General features: G+C 41.6%; 1 protein-coding gene across 8 annotated transcripts in view; it reads left to right on the forward strand.

Moving 5' to 3' along the window:
- The first annotated feature begins 9,719 nt into the window (after positions 1–9,719).
- Positions 9,720–12,878, forward strand: part of PHF6 (PHD finger protein 6) — a 51,862-nt gene continuing 48,703 nt past the window's right edge. For all 8 annotated transcript variants that reach the window (XM_059911364.1, XM_059911362.1, XM_059911363.1 and 5 more), the window contains exon 1: positions 9,720–9,879. The gene's annotated coding sequence lies outside the window, so the exon portion shown is untranslated. The remainder of the gene's footprint in view (positions 9,880–12,878) is intronic.

The following is a 12,878-nucleotide window of genomic DNA, read 5'->3' on the forward strand; positions in this document are numbered from 1 at the left end:
TTAACCCTTTTTTCTCAGGAAAAATGTTCTCAGGGGAAAAAAAGTACAGAGGAGACTTGAAATTGTGAAATCAAAATTGGATTCCAAATAAGTTAGAGTTTTCATAAGAAATTGAGGAAGCACTGTTTAATTTGACTGCCCTTTACTGGGTGACATTTTATTTTGAGTTCTAAAGCCATCTGATTTCCAAAATTTACATTGGCACTGTCTACTGAACATGCAGAACGATGAGCAAAGTTGATAAGATATCAACAATCTTTAGTTTTATACTTTTTGCAGCTTCACTATGATCGTCAAAGAAATCAAGAAGATGATTTGAAATTCTCCTTTTTAAATCAAAGTACCTAAAAGCTAGGTGGAACATTTTTCAGTTGCCATGATTGGACGCATCGTTTGATTTACTGTAGAAAGCATGATCCTTGGTAAGATCTGACAAAATCAACTCCACACTGCTAGGGGCCAACCCATCTTGTACCAAAATTTCCCCTTTTGTTCACCCACAGGACATTTTAGTTGCTATCTTGGAATGAGGAAATGTAACTTTATTCAAAGAGCAATGAAGAGAAAGAATAATGCATGTTTGTTGGTATGGTGTATCTAGGGTAAATCAGTGGCCACCAATTTCAGCTGAACATTAGTGTCTTTCTGGAAGACCTAAAGCATCTGATTGATTTATAAGCACTTATCTGTCTTATACTTCACTTGTGAGATTCAATCTCCATATATGCTTACACATCCTCTTCTCTGCCATGCCCAGTCTCAAATTCTTTTCAGTTTATTGCGCAGTTATGTTCTGTCTTGGTTGTTTACCTCCCTAAGCCAGTTGTATGTGCCCTTCTATCTGTCATCGAAATAACATAGTCATTTATTTAGTTTTCTTTTTGGGTGATTTCTGGGTCAAGCTGGAGTTGGTATTGTGATTGTATTCATTTTCTTTATCTGACCACTCAGAGCACAATATTCATAATGTTAAAAATTAAAGTACCACTATCTCCATACAAATCGCAACAGTTAATCCACAGGCAAAGTCAAAGACAGAATGTTACAAATCATGACTGCAATACATGTAAATTACAAACTTAAAGTTGCATGCCTCTGAGTGATACAACAATGAATGATGGGCTATTGTGAACAGCGGATCATGGTTGCCAACATCAGTGGTCAGGGTTAAAGACAGCAACAGTGACTACGGATAGATAATCGATGCCATATTCATTGGACACTGAAAATAGCATTGCTTTCAGCCCCTGCTTTTGGAGCCACCAGTATGGGTTTGGTACCTTTCCCTCAAACATGAGCAACCATTGCTGAAAATTGATTTTTTTTGCATACTGGGGAAGAGTTTCCTGCGATGCAGGCCTTTCAGTGCTAAAACTGGGACAGTACCAAGGAAATCAGGATAATTGGTCACCCTGTTATGTCTTTGGTAGCCTTCCAGAACACTGGAAGGGCTGTTTTTGTCAGTTTTGTCCAGCTTTATAGTTGCTTTTGGGGGGAGAAGATGTGTTAACTTTCTTAATTTATCATGCTGGAAATAAATCTCCCATACTATGTATACTACATATTACTTTTAGTGTGCCTCTCTTTTACTAAACTGTAAACTCCATGACAATGGGAATTTTTGCTTGTTTTGTACACTGCTGTATCTCCGGTGCTTCGCACATCGTTCGTAGGCACTCAATAAATTTTTTCTTCTTTTTTTCCTGTTTTCAATAAATATTTTTTGATGAATAAATGAATTAATGACACTTGCAGGAGTATTGGAGATTAGATTGGAAGAGGGAAAATTAAATCAGATAGCCAAGTCAGTAAACTGGTAGAGTGGTCCAGGTAGGAGATGGTAGAGACAGTGGAGATAATGAATAGTAGGCTGATTTTAGAGATAATTAGGAGTCAAAATTGCCACGATTACTGATAGAGTAGAGATGAGTGGGGGGAGTGAAATACAGGGTGGTGTCAAGGATGACTCCTTGATCTATGGCCTGCAGAACTGGGTGGATAGAGGTGCCAGTCAGTGAGTTAGCCAACAGTGGACCAGTACCAGGTTTACAGGGAGAAGATCACCAGTTCTGTTTCAGACATACTGTGTTTGAGATGCTTTTGAGGTGACTAAGCAATTTCAAATAGGCAGTTGGATATATGGCCCCAGAATTCAGAGGAGAGATGTTGGCTAGAGAGCTAAATGAATGTTTTGTCAATCCCAGTAGGTGGTAAATAAAGTGGTGGGTGTGGATGATTACCAAGGAAGAGAGAGAACAGGGTCTAAGATCAAGCTGCAATTGTACTCTGCATGTGCTTAAGTTTTTCCTTGGATTAAAGAAAGGAAACCACTTGATTGTCAACTGGAGCCTAAGTTAGGATTTCAAATCATAAATGTTTTAATGATTTTGCAATGCAACAATTAGAAGAGGTTTCCAGGTTTTCTCCTACTTTTCTTTTAGGTCCCATTTTTAGAGACGAGGCATGTTTCATGGCATACTTTGTATCCATTGGTTGTGCTTTTTTTTTTTTTTTAAATTTTGGTGAAGGTTCTGACTTTAAGTATTTCTCATGTCCTCTTGTGTGTTCAGCACTGTGCTAGGTGCTATGGAGAATCTAAGAGATACCTACCTTGTTGACTCTTGAGGAGTCTTCTAACTATTGGGAGGAAGAATTGCATATTAAAATTGGAAGAGATCTTAAAGATAATCTAGTCTGATTTCATCATGTTTTTTAGAACCCGAAAGTGTGTCCCAGAAAGATGAAGTGACTTTTCAAGTTCAACATGAAGTGATAGAGATCTGATTAGAAGCCAGGGCTCCTGATTTCTGTCTAATCAAGTTCACTACTGTTTTTCACTAAATCACTCATTCATTTAACAAACACTGAGTGCCTAAGTGTTCTAGGCGCTTGTGGTAAATTATGCTACTTTTTCATTAGCATTCACCTCTGGTGATTAATAGTAGCATCCATGATACCCTGGGCATTCAATAAGCAGACTTGATGGACGACTGGGTGTGTCTTACAGCTAGATCTTCCACTTTCCATTTATAGCCATTTCTTCTCTTAATGCCTGAGGGAAGAGGAAGTAAGTGGTAGATTAACGTATGAAGCAATTAGAGAATAACATAGTGTATACAGTGTGTAATTAATTGCTAAATTGCATTAAATGATTCTAAGTGCAACAGAGAGGTGTAGGCGCCAAGGCCCAGAATACAAGACAGCAGTCTCAGACAGGAAGAAGCCTTCCAACAGCAGTAACCACTGGCTCCCTGGCATGTTCCTCTGAGAAAGTTCAGCCAACATTTATGGGGCAAGCGCTACGCTAGGTGCGAAAGGGTAGAAAAAAGATTAGGACATGGTCTCTTCTCCCAAAGAGCTCACTGTCTAGTGGGAAAGACAGAAGTACATACAATTTCAATATAATGTGGTAAATGATGAGATCGAGGTCTGGCCAGGATGCTACGGAAGCAGAGGAGGGGAGCTTCACCCAATCAAAGGGTAACTAAAGCTTCCAGGAAGTGAAGGGCTGACACCTGAACCAGGTTTTGAAGGCTGCTAGGTCCTAGCAAGTCGAAGAAAGCTGTCAGAGGAGTTGTAGGAAGCAAGAACAGCAGAAATAAAGAAACAAAGCCCTTTTGTCTCCCTAGTCCACTTATCAGAAAACCTGGAGACAACTATAGCTACTCTTAAGTAGAACATTCCATATTGCTGCCCATAAAGCTAGCTCTTGTAGCTAATATTTATTGAGCTCTGTGGGCCAGGAACTGTGCCAGATGCTGGATGTGGATTATCTCAAGCAATCCTCAAAAAAAAAAACCTTGAGACAGGTACTTCCATCATCCTCAGTTTACTGATGAGGAAACTAAGGCACTGATAAGTTAACTTGAAACTCGGATTTTTGTCCAGGCCATTTGGTACAATGGCACCTGGCACAGACTATATCTCATTGTGAATATTAGCTCCCCACAAATCTTATTCATATATAATTCCTCTAGTTTTTAGACTTATTATTATAATATGTGAGATTAGCGTAGACTTGTCTGATCATGTTATTTAACCAACAGCCAAAATGGGGCCAAGGAACAAAGATGCTCAAGATTACCTGGGACCCAATGGCAAAGCCAATTATAAGGATGTGTCCTCACATGTCCTCACTGACATCTATGTCTAAGAATGATATTTATCAGAATGAAGTCTCTTGGGCACTCAGATGAAACTGATGACTTGCCCAAGTGATACTTTTTTTTTCTTGTTTTCAGCTTGATAGCTATAGGTCAGTGGTTCTCACACTTTTGTGTCTATCACAGTCTTACCGGGGGGGCTTGCTAAAAATATAGTTGCTGGGCCCCGTTTCATATCTATGCCAGAATTACTGGGGTGGGGGGCTTGGGCTGCTGTATTATTAACAAACTCTTGAGATGATGTCATTCCATTCCAATTCCACTTCTCCCTGTTCTTCATTACAGTCTCTTTCCCATTCTCCATTTTCTACTCTCTTTTCCATTGTCCATTCTCCACACCCAGTTTCAAATTGCTAAACTAGGGAAAGACATCAACACAAAGTCTCCCGAGGCCCCCATCTTCTCACTTAGGTACCAGGGTAGCTCCATAGGGTGGCCAACAACAACAAAAACTAAGTAGAGGGACTTCCCTGGTGGCGCAGTGGTTAAGAATCTGCCTGCCAATGCAGGGGACACGGGTTCAAGCCCTGGTCCGGGAAGATCCCACATGCCACAGAGCAACTAATCCCATGCGCCACAACTACTGAGCCTGTGCTCTAGACCCCGCGAGCCACAACTACTGAGCCCCTGTGCCGCAACTATTGAAGCCCGCACGCCTAGAGCCCGTGCTTCACAACGAGAAGCCACCGTAATGAGAAGCCCGCGTGCCGCAACAAAGAGTAGCCCCTGCTCGCTGCAACTAGAGAAAACCCACGCACAGCAACGAAGACCCAATGCAGCCTAAAATAAAAGTAATTAGTTTTAAAAAATCTTAAAAAAAAAAACCTAAGTAGAAGAGCATAGGCACCAAATGCTGGTAGCCTACATTAGCAGGTAGACCAAACAGATGATATGGCAGTTAAGGGATACAAATAATAATAATAATAATAATTGTCCTTCGTATTTATTGGGGCAAGAACATTAATGTACGTCATTATCTGTCCTTGTGCCCCATAACAGTTTTGCAAGTAACAGTGATCTCATTTGACTGATGTGTAAACAAAGGCTCAGAGAAGTCAAATGAATAACCCGAGGTAACTCTGCTAGTTAGCGGCAGGCCAGCAATTCAAACCCAGGTCTTCTGACTCTTATGCAGCATCTCACACAAATATATAGCATTCTATCTTTTTTCACAGAAACATTTAATATACTTAATCCGTCCACTTTAAAAATAAAGAATAAAAAATATAAAATGTATCCAACATACAAAACGCAAGTAGACTTCAGTTCCATGTAAGTGACATTTGCTTCCTTCTGAACCAATCGTGCAAAATTTGTCGTAATTTTACATTGGTTTATGTGATTAATTGATTAAGGTCTTTCTCCCCCACTACACCCAAATGGACCATGTCCATATTTATCTAACACGTAGTAGGTGATCAATAGGTACTTATGAATGAATGCATAATCCACTGGTGTTGATTACAGCTAGAAAGGAGTGAATTTAGGCACTAGGTGAATTTAGCCTTTGGTTTAGGCAGGAGCAGAAATGCTAGGGGTATCTTACACAAAAACACTGAAGATGGGGAAAAATTACTTTTTAGTTGCTGGGGAGGATGAACTTGCTTGTACTAGACGTAGCAATTTGAGCTCAAGGACAGGGCTAATCTAACCAGACCACATGCAGTTGCTAAATGGTTGTTTACAGGGTAGTGAAAGTCAAGAGACTGTATCAATTCTACAAAAAAAGAACGAGGGAAGTTTTTTTTTTTTTTTAATTTATTATTTATTTATTATTTTTATTTTTGGCTGTGTTGAGTCTTCGTTTCTGTGTGAGGGCTTTCTCCAGTTGCGGCGAGTGGGGGCCACTCTTCATCGCGGTGCGCAGGCCTCTCACTGTCACGGCCTCTCCCGTTGCGGAGCACAGGCTCCAGACGCACAGGCTCAGTAGTTGTGGCTCACAGGCCCAGTTGCTCCACGGCATGTGGGATCTTCCCAGACCAGGGCTCGAACCCGTGTCCCCTGCATTGGCAGGCAGATTCTCAACCACTGCGCCACCAGGGAAGCCCGAGGGAAGTTTCTTAATGTGTGGTCCTCAACAGATTGGCATCAGACTATCTGGGCAGTTTAAGAAGGCAGATTTCTGGACCCAAACCTTCAGAATCCTCCAGGGTGGTGCCAAAGAATCTGCATTTTTAACAAACTTCCAAAGTTTAAGACTGGCTGGACTGGAAGGGGGTGGGGGTCTAGGGCTCTGTCTAGGGAGAAGCCTGCATTTAAAAAGAGAAGAAGGGAAACCTACAAAAGAGACTGAAATAGCAGCCAGGGAGCCAGAGTCAGAGTCCGTGTTACAAGACAAGGAAGGTGAAAGTTTCAGAACAAGTAAATGGCCTAAAGTGTCAAATGTAACGGAGACGTCAAGAATGAAGACGGAGAAAAGTTGTGAAGATGGGATCCAGATTTTTCTGGACCTGGACCTGTCTTTTAAGACCCAACTCAAAACATTTCCTCCCCAGGGATGTATTTCCTGCTCCACTGGACAGAGTCCACCAAACTTTGCCGTACGTAATTCTATTGTAGCGTTTCACCTATTGCACTGAAATTCTGTTTTTCTTTCTCATTAGAAATACCTGTTTTTCTTTCTCGTTAGACTGAGAATTCCTTGAAGGCAGGAGCTGTGTCTTACTCCTTTTCAAATGTCCAGTGTCTGGCATAATACCTGGCATACAGAAAATATCTGCAGATGTCTGCCGAATGAGTGATGGGAGAGCAATTGGAGGGAAAGAACACAGTCTGGCAGTGAAGGTAGAGTCTAGCACTGAAGGTAAATGAGAGCAGGGCAATTGATGCTGCTGGAGCAGAAAATAAGTAGGGAATCAGTTCCTCCAGAGTACAGAAAAGATGTGATTAAAGCCACAGCTTTAGCTTTAAAAAGCAGAAAGGACGGGGCTTCCCTGGTGGCGCAGTGGTTGAGAATCTGCCTGCCAATGCAGGGGACACAGGTTCGAGCCCTGGTCTGGGAAGATCCCACATGCCACGGAGCAACTGGGCCTGTGAGCCACAATTACTGAGCCTGTGCGTCTGGAGCCTGTGCTCCGCAACAAGAGAGGCGGCGATAGTGAGAGGCCCGCGCACCGCGATGACGAGTGGCCCCCACTTGCCACAACTAGAGAAAGCCCTCGCACAGAAACGAAGACCCAACACAGTCAAAAATAATAAATAAATAAATTAAAAAAAAAAAAAAAAAAAAAAAAAAAAAGCAGAAAGGACAATTCTCTCTCTGAATCTTGAAGGAAGCCAGAGAGGATGGGTGTACAAGATAAAGTAGCTTAGCTCAGATGGCCCTACTCTAAATAAGTCAGGAAGTTAAAGACTTTGCTGAGAGTGAGGTACAAAAAAAAGCAGGATCTAGGGCCTGAAGCAAAAAGTGAAAGGAAAAGGAAGAGTGTTGGTGGGAGTGTGCTGGTGAATCAATAAGAGATTAAGAGATCCAATGCTCTATTCTCAGGCATTGTTAAGAGCAGGTTATCACAATCTGACTCCTTTCTGTAGCCCTTGAAATAACAGGCTGCATCTACCAGTCATGCTAACTGGAACTGGCTACCAGACCTGGGACCTGAAACTAACTGGAGTCACTGATCTCTTCCTCTCCTGAACTCTCCCTGCACTTCCTCTCCATCGCAAACGCACTTGCTGCAGTCCAGTCCCTATAGTAGCTATTTGTCTTTTCCTTGTTAGACTGTAAATAGTTGAGGGCAAAGGCTGTGTCTTATTCACTGTTGCATTGTACCTTAGCATAGTGCTTTGTACATAGTAGAGGATGTCTGTACCAGGCACACACCTAATATAGCATTTATCACATCATACTGTGTTTGTTTGCTTGTCTGTCTCCCTTTTTAGACCATGAGCTCAAGGTCAGGGATTGAGTTGATCTATGTCTGTCTCTCTTGTGTTTGGAACTTAGCAGCTGTGCAGATGTTTATTCAATCAAATTTTGTTAGAAGGAATGCATGGATGAGAGAATGAATAAAAGAGAGTAAAATATGGGGATTTGTGAAGAAATCTAAAAAGATGACATACTGCACAGGCACTAAATTTTGTCAATTACACAATCATCAGTCTCATCCTGACATCAGTAAGTGTGTAAAGTTGGTGGAAAATGATGCTGGGCGTTGGGGGAGGACCTGTTTTCAAACACACTGTGAATATTTGGAATACACATTCTGGATCTTCTTATGTAAATTTCCAGCCACTCCCTTTCAAGGGTACAGGGCCTGGGTGAAAGGGCTAAGGGTCCTGCTTTGTCCACCCTTATTAGGTACCTGTTCGTATGGGATACAAGGTGACATCAAACATGGTTACTGTTCCCTTGAGGATTACAATTTAATGTTGTCATTGCAGTGAAAAATAAAAAGAATGATGAAGCAGCATAGAAACAGCAGTGGATCAAAACAATGGAAACCCACTGCTTCCCCCCCCCCCCTTTTTTTTACAGGAAAAATAGCTACTTGAAGGGCATCTTTAAAATTTCATTGGTTTGTTAGGACCCTTTTTCTTTTCTTTTTAACCACTGGCTAGCAGTCTGTGAGCCCAGTAGAAAATAACAAAAGCTGACCCTTACATAGGGCATACTATGTGCCCAAGCGTTATTCTATGTGATTTACATATATTAATTCATTTCTCTTAACAATCCTATGAGCTGGACACCACTGTGATCTCCATTTTGGATGTGTTGAAACTGAGGGACAGAGGTAAGGCAACGTGCTCAAGGTCATAGAGCTAGAAGTGGGGGAGCTGAGATTCAAACCCACGCAGTCTGGCTTCATACATCAGAGGAAAGCACTCAGTTTAGGTGTCGGGTTTACCTGTGTGAAATATGAAGAAAATCACTTATCTTTTCTGATTATGAAAAATCTCAGAATTTATACAGGGCCTGTTATACGCCAGGGACGCTAATACACGGTTTACTGGCATTATCTCATTTCTTCCTCACAATAAACCCGTGAGATACTATTTTTATCCCCATTTTAAAGACACAAATTTAAGGCACGGAGATGAAAAATGATTCGCCCAAAGATTGAAATCCAGGCAGACTGACTCCACTAGGAGCTTCTCAGTCTTCCCTGGCAGTAAAACGAGAGAACGGGGGACCTCAAAGGGATGCCACGAGAGTACAATGAAATAATGGATATGAAAAGGCCTCGGTGAACAAGTGCAAGGGATAAGGCCTACCCACTTGAATCACTGTTGAAAACTGGTTACCCGGGGCCCCTGGCCAACGGTTTCTAGTCCCAACCCAGCCCCTTCTCCGCCCAACCCACAGCGATATCTTTGAATCTCTTTCTCTATCTCCTCGGATCCTGCCCCCAAACACTTGGCGGAGCGGCGGACCGGAGAATAGAAGGTACGCGCGCGAGCAGGAGGCGGAGCCTGCCGCCCCGATCCGTACCGGGGGTGGCTTCTGCACATGCGTCGTGGCTCTGCGGCTTCAGCTGCCTCCTCGCTGCAGCCAATCAGGACCCGCGGCGCGCTCGAGACGTATTAACGCTATGTGAGTCGTTGCGTGCGAGGGGGGCGACGTAAGGGCGCTCAGCGAGCCCGTCTCTTCTCGAATGAAAGGAAACAACCTCCGGCGACAGAACCCCGCTCCCAGGCGCTGCCGGAGAACCAAGACCGAGTTCTTTCTCTTTCCCCTCATTGGCGCTTCTCCCCTGCCGTTCGCCTCTGGGCCCCGCCGGTGAGTCCCCACGGTACCCTGGGGCCCCCCATTCTCTGCCCGGCGGGAGAAGACAAGGAGGATGGCGGTGGCCAGGCCGCCGCCCCTGCCCGTTGTTAAGGGGGACTCTTGGTGGTCTCGCTTTATTGTCAGGGACCCCAGAAGCGCCGCTCATTGAAGGCGCTTGGCAGAGAGGCTGCTGAGAAAAGTGCTTCGGAGGAGCCAAGGGAGAGGTTAGGCTTAAGCCTAGACTTCGGGGGAGGGGGCGCAACATTTGAGGAGGACAAAATACCGGGAATTTTTAGTCTTTGCCATCGCTTAGGACATATTTGGGAAGGAGGGAGACTCCCAGTTTGGGAAGAGTGAGAGGAAGAATTGTTAGGATGGCAAGAAGGGTAGCCTTACGGAATGAGGAAAAACTCCGGGGTGGGGGGAATTAGGGGTGAAACTGAGATAGGAAACGAAGACTATTAGAGGGCGAACTCTTGGTGGGAGGAGGGTTAAAGAAAGTGGTAGGGTGATATTTTCCTGGATCCAGGAGGATTGGAAAAGGACAATTAGGGGACCCTGACTTTACGACCGAAAGGAACCTGCTAAAGTGTTTTATTGGAAGATAGTTTTGAGAGTTTATCTAGCGCTTGATTAGAGGGAGATCTTGGAGTCTAGTGTGTATTGAGGAATAAATAACGGAGAGGCTCCGGTACGTTATGTGTACCATCCCTTATTATATGGACGAGCAGCACGGCATTCTTTTGAAATTTCTTCGTTTCGATATTCTGCGTGGAAGTTGAAAAATCCTTTAATTTTGAAAAACCTTTTCTTTTTATCGGCTTACTACGTAATATCAGGTCTTATTCACACAGTTCAAATTCTTTCTCTACCCTTGGGTTTGAAACAACTGGAAAATTCCTTTAGTTTCCTTTTGAATAACCGCAAAAAGCAGTGCGAAGCATGTAATAATATCGTGCAACCAAATTCAGGTGCCCTTCCGGTTCATCTCTTATTCGTTTCTTTCTCTCCAGTGTAACTTTCCTGACAGAAATACTGCTTCTTGGATGATGTTTATATATTTTGATCTGTATATTTCAACTTCCTTGCGTGTGGAATTGTTTGATCTTCCGGAACTGCAGTTTTTGTTTTGTTTTGTTTTTCTGTGAAAATGGTCTTTCAGATATCAGACACTGAATGAGCTCTCGAGTTGGTTCTTGAATGCTCTCCTTGATGTTTCAGGTTATTTCCACCTTGGTGCTTTAAAGCATCTTGGAAAATCTGAAATGCACTGATTGCTTCAGCCTAAACTAATCGGGTTTTTATATTTTTTCGGACATTTAAATTATGTTTCTCACGCTGTTATCTTTGCCTCTTTATTTCTGCTTTATAACATTATCCATAATGCTATGTTTCTTTGAAAGAAAAGGTTTCATTGTTGGGTGAAAGCATCAAAGTTTGATCTCTGCATGCCCTGAAAAACCTTTTAGACTAAAATTAAAATGCCATATACTGTATGGATCATTATGAACCCCTTAATATTGGTCCTTGGAATGCCCTTATTCTCCTCAAGTAGAGACCACAAATGTGACAGCATTAGACAAAAATCTGCATTTTTATGATAAAGACACTTTTACTAGGAGTCATTGTTTCCATGATGTTCTCCACTTCATGTTTTACACGGAGGCTGTAAAAAAAAATTAGCAAGATATGCACAGATGCATTATTTGAATTTTAGTGGAAAAATCCATTTACTCATTGCACGTTAGGGAAAGTTTTTAATTGGTTTGGTGCACTTTTGTGTGCGTTTCTGTTCACTTTACAAATTATATTTAAACTGATTACAGAAAAAATACACTAGAGTATTTTTGAATGCAAAATAAAGTGTACCTTTTTTTCTCTTTTAGATTTTGGGGTCTTTGATACCTAGAAAAGTAGGTTCTCAAAATTAGGATGAGAAATTTACCTGTTTATAAATGGAAAGAGGCAGGATTCAATATGGGTAGAATTTTGGGGACACCATTTTCAGAATTAATTTTAAGAATAAAAAGTGATGTTCTAATCTAGGAATTTACTTTGTCTTAAGCTGTTTTTATAGCTTATGCTAAGGTTGTACAGAAATTACACATTAAGACGTCTGTATAGATTGGATTCATAATGTGCCATCCTTTCAGCTGGCCAAGGATGACCAGGAGAAATGCTGAATACATTACAGTGCTTTCAGAGTGCTTACTGTTCATTGCACAGTAGTAAAGAAAGCTAATTTAGAACTCAAGTAGCAAATTCTGGTGCTATTTATGAATTTTGATGTTTTGCATATTTAATTCTAAAGATGTTGGCAGCTACATTCTTGATAAAGCAACTGAACACATATTTGCCTGAGCAAATGCAAACACACTTCCCCTTTTGTTTCTTTTGTTTCTCTGTTATGTTCTTTTTTTTTTTTCTTTAATCCTAAAAGTATTTGCTGCCTGTTTTCAATCAGTTTCACGGTTTATAGCCAGTGCTATGAATACAGTACTGTTGTAAAGTATCCGATGCCATTTGGAAGAGTGAAGTATTTAAAATTGTAGATAGCATTAAGAGTTTGTTAAACCCATCGGTGCAGAGACTGTCAGGGCCTTTGAAGTTTCATTAAAGAGAAAAACCTAGAAATAAATTGATGAGAAGACCTGTTTCTTTGTGACTTCGTGTTCAGTTTTAAGTATTTGCATTGTTATATTGTAAAGCACTGAATGGTTTGCATCTACCACCTTGCTGGCTTCCAACTGCTCCTGTTCTTGTTGGTGAACAAGTGCTTCTCAGAAAGAAACGATGTAGTGTTAGTGAGTCCATTTTTTCAACATATTTTGAAAATGTTCAAATATATGGAGGAATGGAAAGAATTTAGTAAATTTTAAGACAAAAATTTGAGATTTTATTGACTGTAATGTGTGTTGTGGTAACCTGGGTCCTGAACTGCTTAGTTATGTTGATTTGGGAAACCTACACAATTCAAATAACTGATTTTACATTTGTTTATAGTCTTCTGA

The sequence above is a fragment of the Balaenoptera ricei genome, chromosome X (assembly GCF_028023285.1).
Source record: "Balaenoptera ricei isolate mBalRic1 chromosome X, mBalRic1.hap2, whole genome shotgun sequence".
Taxonomy (NCBI): domain Eukaryota; kingdom Metazoa; phylum Chordata; class Mammalia; order Artiodactyla; family Balaenopteridae; genus Balaenoptera; species Balaenoptera ricei.